Here is an 18,906-nt window from a genome sequence, read left to right as displayed (position 1 = left end):
GCTTAGGAGGTGGCTCAGCAGTTAAGAGCACCGACTGCTATTTCAGAGGACCTGGGTTCATGCACAACTCAAGTCCCAGGAGATCCAATGTCCTCTTCTGGCCTCCACTTTCACTGCACACATGTGGTACACAGACAAAACACCCATAATAAAATGAAAAAAATTTTAAGAAAGAAAGAACATACTATTTTTTTAAAAAGTTCAAAGTCATCCTCAGCTACAGGGGAAGTTGAAGTCAGCCCGGGTTGCATGAGGCTCTGTTTCAAAAACACTTCATTAAAATAGGCTAAAATAAAACATAAGCCAGATTGGCCAAGGCTAGAGCAGAGGCTGAGCAGTTAAGGGTAGTTGCTGCTCTTTCACAGGACTTGAGTTCCGTTCTCAGCATACAGGTGAGTAGGCTTACAACCACCTGCAACTCTAGGGGATCCGACACCCTCTTCTATCCTCTAAGGGCACCTGCACTCAAAAAGCACATACCCACATACCTACACAAAATTAAACATTAAAAAAAAAAGCAGATTGTCAAATCAGATCCTGTAGCAATCATAGCCCAGTATCTTGAAAGTCCATCTACCCATAGTTTCACCAGCACCATGATCCAGCGTATGGCTGAATGTGGGAACTGCTGCTCCAGAGCCATCCTTTCACATGTGCACAGAACAGCATCACCTGGTATGAGCCGAGGCAAGAACCCTAAAATTTTCCAGTGTCCACATGTAGAAGTATGAGTACACCCAAAAATATAGGCCCCAGTGGAAAGAGACTATACTATGGCCACACCCTCCTAGAAGGATGACTGTCACATAGGTACAGTGGTGGAGAGGTGGCTCATAGGCCAGGCCAGATGTACAGCTCAATTTCATCTTCGTAAGAGACATCTTCCCATAGCAGAGCAATGCACTGCATAAGAAGACTTTTGCTGTGAGTTTATTGGCAAAAAATATAAATATAAATATATATATATATATATTGAAAATATATATATATACAAAATATACATATATATATATTGGGAATGATACCAAAGAATACAGTATAGTAGTTACCAGGAAGAAGCAGGCAGTTTCGAAGTGTTTGATGCCTAAACTGACTATGATAGCTAATGTATGTGATAAATATTGTGTAGACTGGGGATGTAGCTCAGACTGAGAGTACTTGCTCAGCAAATAAACCCTCAGTTCAATCCTCAGCATTACAATAAATAAATAAACATTATTTTGTCTGTTTGAATTATTTAATTAATAAATGTTAAAAAAAAAGAATTTTTAAACTCTTAAAATCATGAATTCCTGTGCACAGGGGCTCACTGGAGAACTAGCCAGCCAGGACAGGCCGGATTCCACAGCCTCAGGCATTGTCTCAGTTGTTAACCCACCGCTGAGAAGAGACGTTATGACCAAGGAGACTTATAAAGAAAAGCATTGGACTGGGGCCTTGCTTACAGGTTCCAAGGGTGAGTCCGTGACCATCACATCACAGAGCATGGAAGCAGGCAGGCAGTCAGGACCCTGGAGTAGGAGCAGAGAGCTTCCATCTTATCTACAAGCTGGAGGCAGAGGGAGAGACCGGATCTGGCATGGCTTTGGAAACCTCAAAGCCCACCTCCAGTGACACACTTCCTCAAACAAGGACACACCTCCTAATCCTCCTTAAATAGTTTGCCAGGAATGCTAGAGACTAAGCATTCATGTATATGAGCTTAGGGGAGCTGTTCTCATTAGAACCACCACAAACACGATGCGAAATACTAAGATTATCATTTTAATATGCTAAGTTTTGGGGTAAATAGATCTGTCAAAAATTCATAGCCAATATGGTACAATCACCCAAGCAGATTACTGGGTCTGCTGCCAGGAGGAAGTAAGGGGGTGGGGGTGGGGAAGAAAAACAAAAAGGCCAGTGGTCGTCCATGAGAGGGAGCTGAGTTCCTTATGAAGTATTGCTTTGTCCACCTCCTCATTCCATGAAATAGGAGGAACCTGGAGGACCTGAGACGGATGCTTTCTGGAGACTGGAGAAATCAGGGTTCTGAAGACTGTTGGTCTTTGAGAGTCTACCTGTCCTATGACCTTGGGCAGAGACACACTGGCTGTATTTATACCAAACACCACGTTGCAGCATGGTGTTACCTGGATAACAACTGGACGAAGAAGAGCATGTGCGCACAGCCAGTCAGTATAGAGGACCCATTGGGTAGTGACATTTTTTCTTATGCAGGCAAGGGGGCTCAGAACAGGCTTGAGGGATTGGGACAAGGAACAGCCTATCCTGGGATCCTTAACCTCTGAGCCTGCACCCCCACACCAGACAACAACAGAGGATAAAAATATCTGAATGTCATGAAGTGTTTACCCAAAATGAAACTTTTAAACTGGAAGTGACCAGACAGGACTGATATTTATAAGATTGGACTAACTTCAGTTTTTCCACTGTTGAGGCTGAAGGTGGGGTTTCTTGGAAAAAGGAAGTGAATTACAAATTAAAGCCAAAAACTTTTTATTGAGACTGGAAATTAAACCTAGACCTCATTAATGTTAGGCAAACTCTACCACAGAGCAACACTCCGGCCACTTTTTTTACTTTTCATTTGGAGACAAGGTCTCCCTAAGTTACCCAGGCTGGCCTTGAACTTACTCTATCCCAGGCAGGACTTGCTTGAATTTAGAATCTTCCTGGCTCAGTCTCCCAAGTAGCTGGGACGACAGGCCTGTGCCAGCAGAGAAGGATGCGGCAAACGACTTGTTGTTGCCTTTTTTAGACAGGGTTTCTCTGTGTAGCACACCGACTGTCCTGGAACTCTCTCTGACCACCTGGCTCTGCCTCCCCAGTGCTGAGGTCAAAGGCATGTGTGTACCACCAAGCCTGGCCCAAGGCAAACTTCTTGCTGGCACATGGCAGCAAAATGAGGGTGTTGTGTTAAAGCTGTTACATGGGAGACAAGCTGGGAGACCTGGGCAGTGTACTTGCCCTCCTCCTGGAGGCTCGGGGCATGATGGCCAACACATTTCACAACCAAAGACGCAGACAGCAAAATCCTGTTTAGGATTCTTCTCTCCTTTTCCAAATGATTCCTTCTTAGTCACTAGGCCACCTGTGCCTAATGCAAGTTCCTGTGGGAACAGGATGTCCTCTATCCATGCTGTCCAATATGGTAGGTACCCCCTGGCCACATGTGGTACTCAAGGATGTGGTTTTAAATTTTATTGAATTATAATTCATTTAAATGTCACTAGCCGAGTGTAACTAGTGCCACCACACTGAGCCATCCTGATTATAACTTTTTTTTTCCTTCTTAGCTTATGGAAATCTGGCTTCCTAATTTTGGAGTACATCTTTTCTTTCTGTCTGTTGGCTATTACAAGCTCTAAAATATCGGGGTCAGCTGGCATGATGACACATGCTTTTAATCCCAGCTCTAGAGAAGCAGAGCCAAGAGTTCCTGTGTGTTCTTTCTTTGTGAGTTCCAAGCCAGCCTGGTCTACACAGCCAGTTCCAGACCAGCCAGACTTAACTGTGAGCATAAAAAAGCAAGGCCATTTTGGGTCTCTGACACTTGTATGTCACTACATCACTTGTCCATTCTTCTGGAGTCAAATTCAGAATGTCACTTACAATAACCTTTGCATGAGGAAAGCTTGAGTCACAAGCAGATATCTGGTAGTATTAAGGAACTACTGAAACTTAACATTGAAATAGTCATAGACAAGAGCAACATGATGTCAACATGGGCTCTAGAGATTGTAGTGGGAAGCAGATGAAGAAACAAGCTTGCCTGGCAATTACTGAAGCTGTGAAATAGGTTCTTGGGAGTCCCTTTGGCTGGCTTTCTCCTTCAAATATCTTGGTATAGTTTGACACCAGAATGTTCCCTAAAGAAGCTCCATGTGTCCAAGGTGTGCCTTCCTGCTGGTGGAGTTATTAGCAAGTGGTAGGACCTTGAGGACGTGAGGCCTAATGCAAGCGAATAAAGCCATAGGTCCTAGGGGTGTCCTTGAAGGGGATGTTTGTATTCTAGTCTTTCTCTTCCTCCTCTCCTTCCTCCCTGCTCTGTAACATCCACAAGGAGGTAAATAGGCCCCTCCATTTTATGCTGCCTCTATTATAATTCTACACACCCAAAGTGACAGAGCCAATGATGAACTGAAATCCCTGAAACCTTGATCTGAAACAAATCTTTCTACCATGTAACTTAATTAGCTGAGGTATTTACTTTGTCACAGCAACAGAAAGATAAGTGGGTGTATAAATATTTTAACTTTAAAAGCAAGAGTTGAAGCCAGGCATGGAGGCATAAATCTGTAGCCCTCACTACTGCCTGAGGCAAAGGGATTACAAGTTCAAGACTAGCCTGAGGAATATCCCCACCTCAAAAATGAATGAATCAATAACCAGGATTTTGAACAAAATAAGAGTCTGTGCATGTAAAATTAAGGGGAATAGGAAGGCCAGTCACAAAATGATAAATGTAAACTATAATGGGGGTGTATGCTCATGAGGGAAAATAATGACTACATTGGTCACTAGCCCATCCCGCTGAGCTCAACCCCTGGCCCCAGCACCAATCTGTGTGTATGATCAGAGGACCTCGGTTTCCAGCTTCGCTCAGCTTCATTCTCCCCACCTACAAAGTAACAATCACACTCTGTCCTGCTTCTTAAATCACTGGGGGTCTGAAGAGGCCCCCAGTGATACTTAGCCAGCATCAGGCTCACTATGCAAACCAGATCAGTTATCTCTGAGGAACAGATTGATGAGCAATTGCTCTTATCTCACTGTATGTTGTCCACACAAAGTCATCTCCCTCTTATATTCAATGGGAAAATGAGTGAAGGGAGAAATTAGGGGGAAAAGATGGAGGGAGAGAAATGAAGGACAAAGGTGGAGGGAGGGTAAAGAGCTCCCTCCCTTGTTACTATTGTTTAGAGAAACCATTAATAGGGTAAATCAATAACGTGTCATAAGATGTAAACTTCAGTAAAACAAGAATCCACCTTATGTCTTGGTAACTGCAATTCTCCCCATCCTTGGCTTTGGGTACTTGTATTAGGCAAGCATCCTCTGCTCCTCTGCTCTGGCCAGCAGGTGGGGAATACGTGGAGTGGGGTCTTCTTCTGTAGTCACCCTCATCCCCCACTCCCCAAACTCTCTGGGCTGATAAACAGAACACCCAGTCTTTCCTTGTAGATAATACTGTACAATTTTTCCTTGCTGTTACATCCATACCTTTTCAGTAACATATAGCTTTGTGTTGTCTCTTCCCAGTCTGACTTCCTCATAGCAGGGGTGCTTACAAACCTTGCCTTATTCATTCCTTCATGCTCTCCACACTGGGAGATGAACATGAGGCCCACGGGGAAAGCTTTGAGCCAGTTATCTCTATGTTCACTCAAGAGTACTTATCTGCAGCACCCTGTTTCTGTCTTTCATATGACAAGGAATGCTTTGTATTAATCCTCAACTGTCAGTATATATGATAGTCATCAAACTGAAACTACACTAAACCAGATAAGAAGAAAGAACTGATGATGATAGATTATAAGTAGGTAGACAAATAGACAATAGAAACATGGGTGGCTGATAGATAGTAATGCTATATAGATGACTGGTAGAGATAACTTGTGGACAGAGAGATAGATAGATAGATAGATAGATAGATAGATAGATAGATAGATAGATAGATAGACGATAGGTGATAGACAGAGGATAGGTGATTGGTATATGAATAATAGATGATGGATCTATTAGATTGATTGATACATTATATATAAAAGATGATAGATGAGGGAGAGAGAGAATGGGCTCACATCACTGAAAAAGCCAAGAAGTAGACCTACCTTCATTATCTCTGGGCTCAGCTAACTCAAGAGCTCTATGTGTACTTATTTCCATGTATGTCTCCCTCTCCACCATTAGGTTGTACTTTCTGCTTTCTGACTTCATCCTTAGTCTCACTAAGACCCACTTCAACAACCCCAAGCTCACAGTCCACCATTCCAACACTAGGAGAACAAACCAAATCTCATTACCCTCATTGGGTCTCACAACCCCTCTGAACCAATTGCTGAGATTCTGAACTCAGGCTGGTCCTGGGTTGTATACTCACACTTCAAGACAAAGGATGACTTCAACTTTTCTGTGAGAAGAAGAGGAATGACGTCTCTGCTGGGTAGTTCTTATATCAACTTGACGCAAGCTAGGGTCGTCTGGGAAGAAATATTAACTAAGAAATTGTCTCAGTATAGGATTAGCCTATAGGCAAGTCTGTGGAGTACTTCACTGATTGATGATTGATGATGGATATGGGAGAGCCCAGCTCACAGTGGGCAAGACTAGCCCTGAACTCATGGATCTGGATAGGATAAGAGAGAAGGCTGGATAAGCCATGAGGAACAAGCCAGTAAGAAGTACCCCCTACCCCCAGTGGCCTCAGCTTCAGCTCCTGCCCCCAGTACCTGCATTAAGTTCCTGCTCTGACTTCCTTTGATGATGGACTATGATGTGAAAGTGGAAGTGAAATGAACCCTTTCCTCCCCAAGCTGCTTTTGGTTGTGGTATTTTACTGCAGCAGTAGAAACCCTAAGACAATTTGCCTTCAAAACACAGAGAGAGTTAATGGGAATGGCAAGTGGATGTGGAGCACAAAGAGCAGCTGCCAACTCTGTGGCCCATCACAATCTTTAAAAATGTCTCCTTGATGTGGCCAGCAGCCCCGCCCAGTGCAGTCTTCCCTGTCTGCAGAACACTGCCTTCAGGAGTCTCACATGCCAGCGTCTTGGGCTCCAGGCCCAGAAAACGCAGTCCTCTTCGGCACTGTCGACATCGCCAGCTGCTTGCTCCCAAGATCCTCTCTCCTTCCTCCTGCAAAGTCACAAGCGTCATGGACGTAAAGCTGCTTCTGCCACCCGTGTCCCTAGGTCCTTCACTGTCCTTTTCAGAACCTTAAAGCTTCCGGAACAGAGCCGAGACTTTTCACCGTGGCCCTGAGCTGTTCACACATCAGCAGAAGCAGGCAGCAGCTTAGGACTCAGAGCACACAGCCTGTCACGTCTTGGACCACGCTTCATACACACGGTGCTCCTCCATGCTTGCCAGGCACAGGCTCAGGGAGGACTGGTCTCATGCTGGGATGCACCGGCCTGTTCCACCTGGCTGCGGATGCTGCCGTGGTAGCGTGCACTGTAGCACCTGGCTCCCGAATAAGGCCACAGAGTATGGAGAGTGGTCCAGACTTAGTTCTAATCTTTCCCCTTTCCAGAGCCCTTTAAAAAAAAAGTGTCACACATGGTGACACATACCAGCACATATCAGCTAGAAGCAGGAGAATTGGGAGTTCAAGGCCAGCCTAAGCTATAGAGTAAACTCCAGGCAAGTTTGGGCTATTTAATGAAACTATTTCAAACAATGAAAGAGTGAGATGGTGAGAGTAAAAGAAAAAGAAAAGAAGGGAGAAGGGAGGAAGGAGAATAAGCTCAAGACAGGATCAGGAAGGGGATTCTGGGACTAGCTTTCTAGGCTAGGTGGCAGGTAGTGTGTGTGTCTTGTATTATTAACTGATTTTTAAAATTAGTTTATATGTTTAAAAATCACAGAATACAATTCCAGTCTCAAAATTAAAAAACCGGGGCCGGTGAGTTGGCTCAGAGAGGAAAGGCACCTTCTACCAAGTCTGATGGCTTGAATTCGATCCCTGGGAGCCACATGGTGAGAGAAAAGAGCCAGCTCCTGAGAGCTGTCCTCTGACTCCCTCCATCCCCTCCCCCATAAGTGTAATCACACTTAAAATGTTTAAACAAGTTTGATGACACAGCTCCCCAGTTTGATTCTCAAGCTCTTTGCGACTCTGTTGAATCTCATTTCTTCTTACACATTGCACACCAGACATTCGTGTCCTCCCAAATTCACTTGCCTCACCATCAGTGTGACAGCCTTTGGACGTGGGGTCTCTGGGAGGCAATCAGGACCAAACAAGACTTTGAAGATGGGGTTCTCACTTCGAGATCAGTGCCCTTCTGAGAAAGCCGGGAGGAGGGGGGTGCACGCCTTTCATCCCAGCCCTTGGGAGAGAGGCAGAAGCAGGAAAAGTGACTTCAAGGCCAGCCTGGTCTACAGCGTGAGCTCCACACTAGAGCTATGAAGTGACTGTGTGTGGTGTGGATAGGTTCGGCCCCCACAGACTCATGGGTTTGAATGGCTGCTCACAGGGAGTGGTACTATTAGGAGGCGTGGCCTTGTTGGAGGAAGTGCACCGTGAGTGTGGGCTTTGAGGTTTCCAATGCTCAATCTCCAGGTAGCGTGGAATCAGAGACTCCTGGCTGCCTTTGGGTCATGATGTAGAACTGTCAGCTCCTTCCCCAGCACCATGTCTGCCTGCACACTGCCATGCTTCCCGCCATGACAGTAATGGACTGAACTTCTGAAACTGTAAGCCAGCCCTAATTAAATGTTTGCCTTTATAACTGCTACCTTGGTCATGGCTTCTCTTCACAGCAATAAAACCCTAACTAAGACACTATGTATAGTTAGATCATGTCTGAAAAGAAAAAGGAAAAGAAGAGTGGGAAAGGAGGGGAAAGGAAGAAGAAAAGGAGAGATTAACATTTCTATTTCCCTCTCTCATTTCCATCACAAGGACATGGTGAGGAAGAAGCCACCTGCAAACCAGGAGAATCCTCACCAAGGACAGAGTCTGGTGGTCATAGATCTTAGGCTTCTGTCCTCCAGAACTGTGGGAAATAAAGGCCTGTTGCCAAAGCCATCAAGTCTGTGGAACCTTGAACCATAGCCTAACCAAGACAACGCCCTCACTCCCACAACAGTCACTGCAGACATCCAAATGTGCCAGGCTCTCCCTTGACCCCTTGCTCCAGAAGATGTCTTCCCTCCATCCCTGTAACTTATCTACACTGTACTTAGTTAAGTAAGCCAGCGAGTTCCCATAGCTTAAAGAATATATGTATCAGGGTTGAAGAGATGGCTCAGTCGGTAAAGCTCTTGCTAAGCCATGTGAGAACATGAGTTTAGAACCCCAGCACCCACACAAAATGCCACAGGTGGCAGTGCACATCCATTACCTCAGTATGGGCAGATGGGAGGGAACACAAGGATCCTCACTGGCCAGCTGAGCCACCCAATCAGGGATCTCCAGATTCAGCTCCTGTCCCCCCCAAAAATAATGTGGAGTGAGCGGGAGACACTGGCTGTCGACTTCTAGCCTCCACACACAGGCGCCCAGGTGTGCAGACACATTTGCCCACACAGAGTGAGAACATGTGTTTCTTTGTGACATTCTCAGACGAGCAGCCCACGGCAGCGGGAGGCTCCGTTCCTCATGGGCATCTGCCTGGTGGAGGCTGCGGCACCACCCCACGCAAAGCCCAGCCTGCAGGCAGGAAGAAAAGTTACAAGAGCCACCTCTGTGACAAAGGCTCGACAGAAACTTCAAGGCGTTTCCGTTACAGAGGATGTGGTCCACAGACGCTTGGCCCCGTGCGCTTGAGCGGAACATCGTGAGGGTAGGAGCTTGGGGCAGACAAGCGTCTTAACTTCACATGGACAGGAAGCAAAGAGAGAAACAGAAGGAGGCTGGGAGCAAGATGTTCCTGAGACCCTGTCCCCCAGTATCTTACTTCCCCTTGTTAAGACCCACTTCCCAAAGTGCCCCAACTTTCTCAAAATAGCATCCTCAGCTGAGAGCGAGTCCTCCAGTCCATGAGCCTTTACAGGGGAGGGAGGAGCAGTTTGCATCCAAACCACAGCAACACACTCGTTCTATTGGTAAGAATCTGGTCACATGATTGCTGCTACCTGCTGGATGGTAGGAAATGTGGTCTCTCTCTCTCTCTCTCTCTCTCTCTCTCTCTCTCTCTCTCTCTCCCTCCCTCTCCCTCTCGACAGCTGCATCCCTGTCTACAGTTCTGGAGTGAAGGAAAAAGAGAACTTCAACAAGCGTGAATGTCAGACCTCAGTTTCTCTAACCAAGCCTTCTCCATACGTTAGGTGTCTTTGCTGTGTCTTTGCTTAAGACCCTTCTTATCAGTCACCTCAGTAGCTGCTCCTCCCCTTGGCCTGTCCCTGCCTTCAGGTAGACTCTGAGCATGTTTAGAGCCCAGCTCTGCGCCCAGGCCTAGCATTTATTTCTATTGGATCATTCCTAAGCCGTAGTGTGCAGAATGGAAACACAGGATCCACTGTCCAAAACTAGGAATGTTAGGAAGGTGACAAGCAAGCATTATGGGAAGCATAGAGTCTTTTCCAGCACGGGGCCCTTTGCTCCTTTGTGAGTCACACATCGTGAAGTGGCGTTTCAAGAATTTCTTCCTCAGGGAGTCTTAAACCACATCTAGCCCCTCTTTATGAGGTCCCAGTGGTAATGCAAACTTCATCCAGTGAGTTCCTTGGATTACTTATGAATCGTACACAGTGAGAGATGGCTTACAGAGCATGGCTAACCCTATAGCAGTCCCGCTGGAAAAGCCTTCCACCAGCATGGATGATGGCTTCCCGTAGCTGCTGAGATGGAGCCCCTTCATTTGTCCTCCCCCATCCCACATATTCCAGCCCTTCCTGAAACCAAGGCCACCTGCAGCCACAGCAGAATTCCGTACAAACGGCCGTGAGAAGCCCAGGACCTTCTTACTACAGCAGCCCTTCGACAATGAGGAAGTAAGTGTAATGGATCTGCTGGGCACTCAGATGCAGAGAGTAGAGGTGAATCAAGTCGCTCCTATAAATGATGGGAAATTTGCTCTTTGCTGCCTTCTGGGCTAAAGGCTGTAGAGGTCACCTCGCTCTTCCCAAGGCCAGTCTCTCAGAGGGTGGGACTCAGCAGTCCCCTGGCAGTCCAGATGTGGCCTCTCGCCCGCTCAAAGGTCCTCTGTCAGCAGCTGAAGTTGTGGTAATCTCCACACTGCCTCAGAATCTCTCCGGGTTGGGAAGACCTTAGAAATCCCTGCCAAGCACTTCCTCAGCATCTGCTCGCACACCTCCAGCAAAGGGGACTTCCTACCTCCCCAGGCTGCTCCTTCTGGGTTTTGACAGCTCTGTAGATGAAGTTCTTCCCAGAGCCAGAATCTGCTTCCCCGTGACTTCCGCCCGCTGGCTCCAAGCCACGCAAAGAACACTCCTGTGTTCTGCACATGTTTGTTTAAAGGGCTCTGGCATTTATTTGCCTGGAAGCTGACTGGCCAGCAGGCCGCACAGGAGTGAAACTCTGGCCTGGGAGTGTTTGTCTCAGACAAGACTAAACTGTTTTGCTTTGCTTTGCTTTTGATCGGTTGCCAACACTGAAAAATCTGAAGAGTTCATATAAAATATGGAATCCAAACTCGGAAACCTTGGAAGCGCTGGAAGTATTAGGTGCTCTTGCACTAACTCTGAAGGAGGGGTGTTGGGTCCAATGCTATCACAGCTTGCTGCTGTGGGTACTCGAGACCCATGCATTCACCGGCCCTGATGTCAGAGCCCTGGCAGAGGGAGATGACCACATGCCTAGCTTCCCTAGGAGGGAATAGAAGAAGCCATTGAGTTGTAAGCCGAAGACTTTAGATGGGCTTGGGAAAAGGTCATTCAATGGGATGGTTTCCCATTTGTCTTTTCTTCTCCCTGTTCCCAATGCAGAGGCGCTGGAAGGTACTCCAGCAACTACGGGTGGCCATGGCAACCTTTAGGATGAAAGCCACGCATAGGAGAATCAAAACAAACAGCAATATCCCAGCTAAGAGTGACTAGGGATGTTTCTATTAGAGATTGCCTCTATCTGCCTCTAAAATCTTTTTACCTGATGTAGAAAACAAATTAATATGCCTCGTCAAACCTCTCCTGTGTCAGGTAGTTGTTCTCAACAACTAACTGCTGTTCATCCTGGGATGCTTGATGCTGCCTTCTCTTAGTGTGAATTTTTATTAGGAAAAGGCTCTGCATACATACATGCAAAGAGACCTAAAAAAAGAATGAATTAGGACTTTTATATCACATCATATAAAAGACTAGTTCAAAATAGGTTATTTTCCTAATTATACTATCTAGACCTATAAAACTCTAGAAGGAATAAGATTAAATCTTTCTTGATTCTGGTTTTATCAATAATATTGAGTCTGGTACCAAAATCAGAAACACTAAAAGGAGAAAATAGAGGCTGGGGAGATGATTCAGTGGTTTAGAGTGCAAACTGTGCTTACAGAGGACCTGAGTTCAGTTGCCAGCATCCAAAGTGGGTGGCTCTTGCCTGTAACTCCAACTCCAGGGTATCTGATGCCCTTTTCTGGCCTCCACAGGCACTGCACTCCATACACATATGGAGTCACATGCATACAATTAAAAATAGAAAAAAAGATTTTAGGAATGAAAACACAAATTGATATGCAACGAAAATCCAGAGCTTTCATTCTTCAAATGTTACACCAAGCAAGCGAGCGGATAACCACAGAAGCTAGTTACAAAGTACTGCCTGATAAGAGTAAGAAATTATGAAAGATCCAGAATAAGAAAGTACTACAGCTCTGTTTAAAAGCTTTCGAGGTTTTTTTTCTTAAGGGGCAAAGAATTTGAATAGCTGTTCCCCTTAAAGAAGATATACAAACAGTCAGTAACAACCTCATGAAAACACGCTCGGCCTCAGGAGCTGCCATAGCGAGAGGCCACCTCACTGTGGTGGAACCACTAGAAACGAAAATAACAAGCTTTGGCAAGGACACCAGGAAACTGGGAGCCCTGTGAGTTGCTGGGAATTGAAAACGGTGCAGCTGCTGTGGAAAAGCGTCTGGCGGAGCCTCAGAAAGTTAAACATAGAATTACCATACGATCCAGCAGTCTCACTTTTGGGTATATAGGGAAAGGGTTTTTAGACAAGTGTATATGAGAGCAAGGACTGTGAGCTTTTCTACCGATGTCCGTAACAGCAAGATTCACAGCAGCCAAAAGCTAGAGTAACCTCAGCATCCATCAACAGAAGAATGGATCGCACATGACAAACATAACAACTTGTAAAGCGATGTTCCCAATAAGAAGTGGAATTCCGGCACATACATGCCACAACATGGCGGACCCTGTAAGCAGTACTCTGAGTTAAACTAGCCAGACGCATGTGCATGCATGCAGGCACACACAGACGCACACACACACACACACACACACACACACACACACGGGGTATGGGGGAGATATTAAAATTGTTTAATTTTTAAAAACTGGTTAAGGTGATAATGTTACAATATACAGATGTACAATCACAATAAGAATTGAAATTACAGAAGAATAATGATAAGGGGTGTTCATAAAAACGTGGAAAAAGCAGAAGCCTTCTGTGTTCTTGTTCGTAACATGGACACGTGTTCTCACTTTGAGAAGAGCATGGCAGTTCCTCCAGATTCCACGCACGGATTCTCACAGGACATGGGAATTTACTAATAGAAACACTTAAGGAAAATGAAGACCTACACCTACATAAAAGTGTCGACAGGAGTGCTCAGAGTGAAATTGTCCAGCATGGCCCCCAAATGAAAAGAACACAAAAGCTATCACAAAATGTGATAGACACAACAGCGTTGATAGGATGTGGGTTAACCCGGAAAACATGGAAGTGATAGAAGCCAGCTGGGCACACGCATCTATTGCATGCATCCATAAACATACAAAAACCCAGAACTAGCCAATGTGATAAAGATGGAAGATAGGTTAGCCGTTGCCAGGGACAGGAAAGAGGGACCATACACAGTGGCTGTTAATGATCACAGCATTGTGTTTTGGGTTTTTTCTCTTTTTAAATGCAGATTCCAAAAAAAGAAAAATCTTCATTTACTTTATATATGTGAATGCTTGTGTCTGGATGCATGTGCATGCCCCACATGCATGACTGGTGCCTCAGAGCTCAGAAGAGCGTGTCAGACTCTTTGGAACTGGAGTTGCAGATGGCTATGAGTCACCTTGTGGTTGCCGGGACTCGAATCCTCTACAAACAGTGCTCTAAACCACCGACTCCATCTCTCCAGCTGCTTTTAGAAAGAGATTTGGAGGCAGGGTAAGATGGTTGATCCTTGCATCAGTTCTAGAACTAGCAGTGGTGGAGTCTGAGGTCTGAGTAGGTTCAGGAGACCATTGCCCCCAGGGGCAAGACGTGTTCCATGTAAATTGACTAACTCCATGTTTTCCTCCACTTTTGAAAGTCCTTTAAGGTTCTTAAATTATTTTTTCCCCTTTTTTTAATTTTTCATCAATTACACTTTATTCATTCTGCATCCCCCCATAAGCCCCTCCCTTCTCCCCTCCCAATCCCACCCTCCCTCCTCCCTCTGCTTGCATGCCACTCCCCAAGTCCACTAATAGGAGAGGTTCTCCTCTCCTTTCTGATTCCAACGAGGGGGTTAAGGCTTCTCATAATATTTCCTATAAGTCCACACCTGTTTGTTTATAACCCCCATCTTTATTCATTGTTAGCCAGATAGAGCCAAGTAATTGTGGTAATGATACTTGCTTTTTTGCCCAATGCTGGAATGCTAGTGAATTTAGGTATGCTCTGGTTACTCGCATGCCTCGCTGGGTGCCTGTGCCCGTTGATGCCCCTCACACTATGACTCTCTTCAGACAGAAAAGGGATCTTGGAATTACAGCCGCCATTGTTACTGCCATCACATTGGCGCTGTTGTAGCTATCACCGGGGCATTAGCCATAAGTCATACTGGGCAGACTGCTCAGACCCTGAATAATCTTTCAGCCAATGTAGCTCATGCCTTAGTTGTACAAAAAGGAATTAATGCTCAACTAAAAGGAAGCCTGATGGTGTTCAATCAGAAGATTGACCTCGTGCAGGAGCAAATTGATACCCTATGGCAAATGGCTCAACTTGGCTGTCAATGAAAATATGCTGGACTTTGAGTCACTAGCATACAACATGAGAATTTTTCCTGTGCTGCAAATCTGTCTAAACAATTGTCGAGCTATATTTTAGGTAATTGGACTGGAGAATTCGATACTATGATGGAGCAGCTGAGAGTGGCCATTGCCATGGTAAATTCTACCAGAGTGGACGCAGGACTAGCCACAGGATTATCATCATGGATTGCCGCAGCCATGACTCATCTGAAGGAAGGGGCGGGCATGGGAGCGTTAGCAGGTCTTCTGGTGTTGGTCTCCTTGGTTTGCCTGTGGTATATATGCAAGATTAGAGTCTCACAACAGTGTAATACAGCCATGACCATTCAGGCCTTTACAGCCATTGAAGCAGGACAGTCTCCCCAAGCATGGTTGGCTACCATAAAAAGCTAAAATGTTACACTCAGGATGCGAGGCTAAGCACTACACTCAGGGTCAGCCGCTTTCGACCCAGAGAAGAGCATATCTGATTGCATGCGGGTTGATGCCCCAGGTCCCGCCTCTGAGAAAAAGGTATCGGATGGGTCTGATGCTCTTTGGGTGGATGACACCTAAATGAACATCAGTACAAAGTCCCAATTTATTTCTAATATCAGAGATCAGACCTCTACTTTTGCCTGATGCGTCTAAAAGTAAAAGGGGGAACTGTAGAGAGCTGCGGAATGCTGTGCCTTAAAGATGGAGCTGGTTTCCGCCTTCCACCTTCCCGATGGTGAGTGCTCCCTCTCAGGAACAATTCCACATTTGGCTAAGGCCAAAGATCTGGCTTGCTTCCATGTATGTGGACCTATCTGCATTGCCCATGTGGCATGCTGGGGTTGGCTACCCAGAGGCTATTTAAGCTGTGGGCTGGCTTTCCCCAGGGTCAGATGATTGTTCAAGGTTCCTGAATAAACTGCATTGAAAAAAAAAAAAAAAAGATGGTTGATCCCAGCTGTCAACTTGATTGGATCTGGAATCCAATAAAGACAGGCTTCTGAGGTAAGTCTACATAAGGGCACTTCATGAGAGAACCAAATGAGGAAATAAGATTATCCCCTATGGTAGCCATCCCCTGCTGGTGGCAGCCCATGTGTAAGGAGGCCCCAGGAGAAAGCAGGTGCTTTTTTGCACGCCTACTTTCTTTTCTCACTCGAGAGCGTAACAAGTCTGTTGTTCCTGCGTCAGAACCCAGCTTCTTCAGCCTTCCAATGTGCACCAAAAGCCGATGGCTCTCCCGGAATCACCCAGACCATGAGGGCAGATTGGGAGTATTGAGGCATCAGCCTTGGACTGAGCAGCCACCAGGTCCTCAGTGACTCCAATGTATCACCAGCCATAGTACCCAGGGGGCACTACGTAAGCTAACCCAACAAATCCTCCTTTAGCATGTACTCGTTCTGCAGGGCTGTGCTTTGAGCGAGCCCTGCCTAACACACAGGGTCTCTCTGTGTAGCTCAGGCGAGCTTTGAACTTGGACTCCTCTGAACCACACCTCCTGAACCATATCACCCCTGAATGCTGGGGTGATGGTCTATACCACCAGATTCATGATGTTTCTTTTCGGGGATGATACATTTAGATGGCGGTAATGACTTCTTAACTCTTTCAGCTCAATACGTTTTAAGTACGGTCGTGGCTTACTCTCCTAACAAATGAGACTTGTAAAAAGGGAGTCTTATGCACCATTCTAGCCTCCACACTTTACAGACCTGTGGTCCGTTTCTCTCCCTCCACACAGGCATGCTTATCTTCACTCCCACATTATCTTGAAGAGAGGCCACCAGCACCTTCTCAGAGAGAACTGAAAAGCCACACAGCCCTGCAGTATGGCTGACCGGCTGAGTTGTCCCTGGAATGCACCAGCCAAGTGTGGCTTTTCAGCCTTTCTGGAATTGGAGAGGAATAAAGATCTGGAAGTACATCCATCCATTTCTGCTCACACTTTTCTGCCATGAAGAACCTTGGCTTCTGTAGCCATAATTGATGCTGACCTTGAGTACCATCCACAGAAAGATTCTGGGTGATGCATGGTGTCTAAAACATAGGAGCCAGGGTTGGCACTCAGCAAAATAAGGAACTCAGTTTGGATCACCAGAATGCACATAAAAGCTGGGCATCGTGGCAGGTGTCTAATCTCAGCACTGTGGAGGCAAAGCGTTAAGGGGCCTTGCTGGCCAGCCAGCCTAGCCAAAATGGTGATTACCAGGTTCAGTGAGAGATGGTGTCCCAAACAGTAAGTGATTGAGAAAAGACACCCATCAATAACCACTTGTAACTACAAACACCTGCACACAAACACTAATGTCTCTCTGTCTCTCTGTCTCTCTCCCTCCCTCAGGATGGCTCATTCAAATGAAAACTTCCTCAGAAGCTTCTAGGTAGCGGCTAGATAATTCTACTTGTTCCTGAGTGAGGATGGATTGAGGAACCAGTCCTGATTCTCCCCGAGAGTGTTCACCAATAAGGCCGAGGGTAGTGCTAGGATGGTGTCCTCTCTCCTGGGTCCTCAGTATCCCCTTGTTTGTTTCCTGACTCAGAACCTGCTGTCATATCCTTTACAGCAAGAACACACCACAGCTTCCCCCCCTTTGCCCCCTAATCTGAAATAAACTGCATTTAGCATCTCCACTCACTACAATTTTTTTTTATATATTTAAAAAAACAAATCGATGATTTTTACTTGGCCTTGGCCTCTGGAATTCAGCTGGCTGGCAAACAGCTTGCCGGAGGAGCTTGATTTTCAGGGCTCTGCTCTAATTAACCACACGACCTTCACCCACGCACTCAATGGCTTCTCCCTGGAAAATGGAGACAACAGTCCTCTCTTCTGTGAGGGCTGAAAGGACAATGTGAGAAGGGCCTTATATGACACTTGTCTCAATGCCCGATACTGTGGTCCCTGGCCTGCCTGCTGCCCTTTTATCAGCAAATACACGGCGAGTTCCACTTAGTAGGCGCACCCCTCCAGTCAGAAAAAAACGGCATTCTCGACATTACTGCTTTGATTTTTAAGGAATGCACGCATTTCTTTCTGAAATATGCTGCTATTCTCTACCAGCAATAAGAGGTTATCCAGTGCCTGCCCTGTAGCAGGCAATGTACCACGAGGTTTTAGTGCATTCCCTTTCATCTCACCTCACTATGAACAGAGGATCATTGCAGAGATGAGAAATCTTGCATTTGAGATCCACTTACTCAGTCAGCGTCGCTCAAAGAACACACAGCTTGCCTGGGGTTCTTAAGACCACCTACCTGCTCCCTGAATCTTCCTGGCACGCCTTCCCTGCCCACTCTCAGTTCTGTCCCTAGGCTGTTCAGTTCCCAGGGATGCTTAAAGAGGGTCATTCTCCTACCTGCAGACCGTGGTCCAAGCCGATGTGGGTGGGCTCAGGGCAAATGTGGGGCCACAGTGGGGTAGAAGAGGCTTTCTGGATAGCTATTACCGAAGTACAGAACTTTCCTGCTGCCCGATTCCTTCCTGCATGGCTTGGGGGTGGGGATGTCTCCTAGAGTCTTGGGGGATCCTCTTGACATGACCTAACACTGTGCTTGAAATTCTGATTCCACGCTGCCTTCCTGGCCCTCACCCGTGGCAGCACCCAAAGCAAATGCAGCTCCTTCCATGGCTGTTAGCTGTCCAAGCTGCCCAAACCACAGATACTTGACATTTGACAGAAGCTCCATGACCTCGGCTTCAGCCACACAGTAGGCAGCTTATGACATGGACCCTCAGATCAGACATGGTTCTGTTCATGCGGAACAGGACACTCCTTCCTAAGTCAGTCCCTGTCTCTCATCCGCAAACCCCACCCCCCCAAGAGAATAGATGAGGTTAGACATGAGCAAACAAGCTTTAAGCTTCCGGTGGAAGAGTGCTTGCCTAGCATGCCCAAGGCCCTGTGAGACACACACCTCACACACACATACACACTACACACCCACCCTCACACACACTGTCCATATATGCCATACATCTCTCTCTCACACACACACATACACACACAAACAGACATACCATTACACACACATACCACCCACACACTGGTCACATAAACC

This window comes from Meriones unguiculatus, chromosome 11, assembly GCF_030254825.1.
Source record: "Meriones unguiculatus strain TT.TT164.6M chromosome 11, Bangor_MerUng_6.1, whole genome shotgun sequence".
NCBI classification, from domain to species: Eukaryota; Metazoa; Chordata; class Mammalia; order Rodentia; family Muridae; genus Meriones; species Meriones unguiculatus.
Note: the sequence above shows the minus strand (reverse complement) of the source record.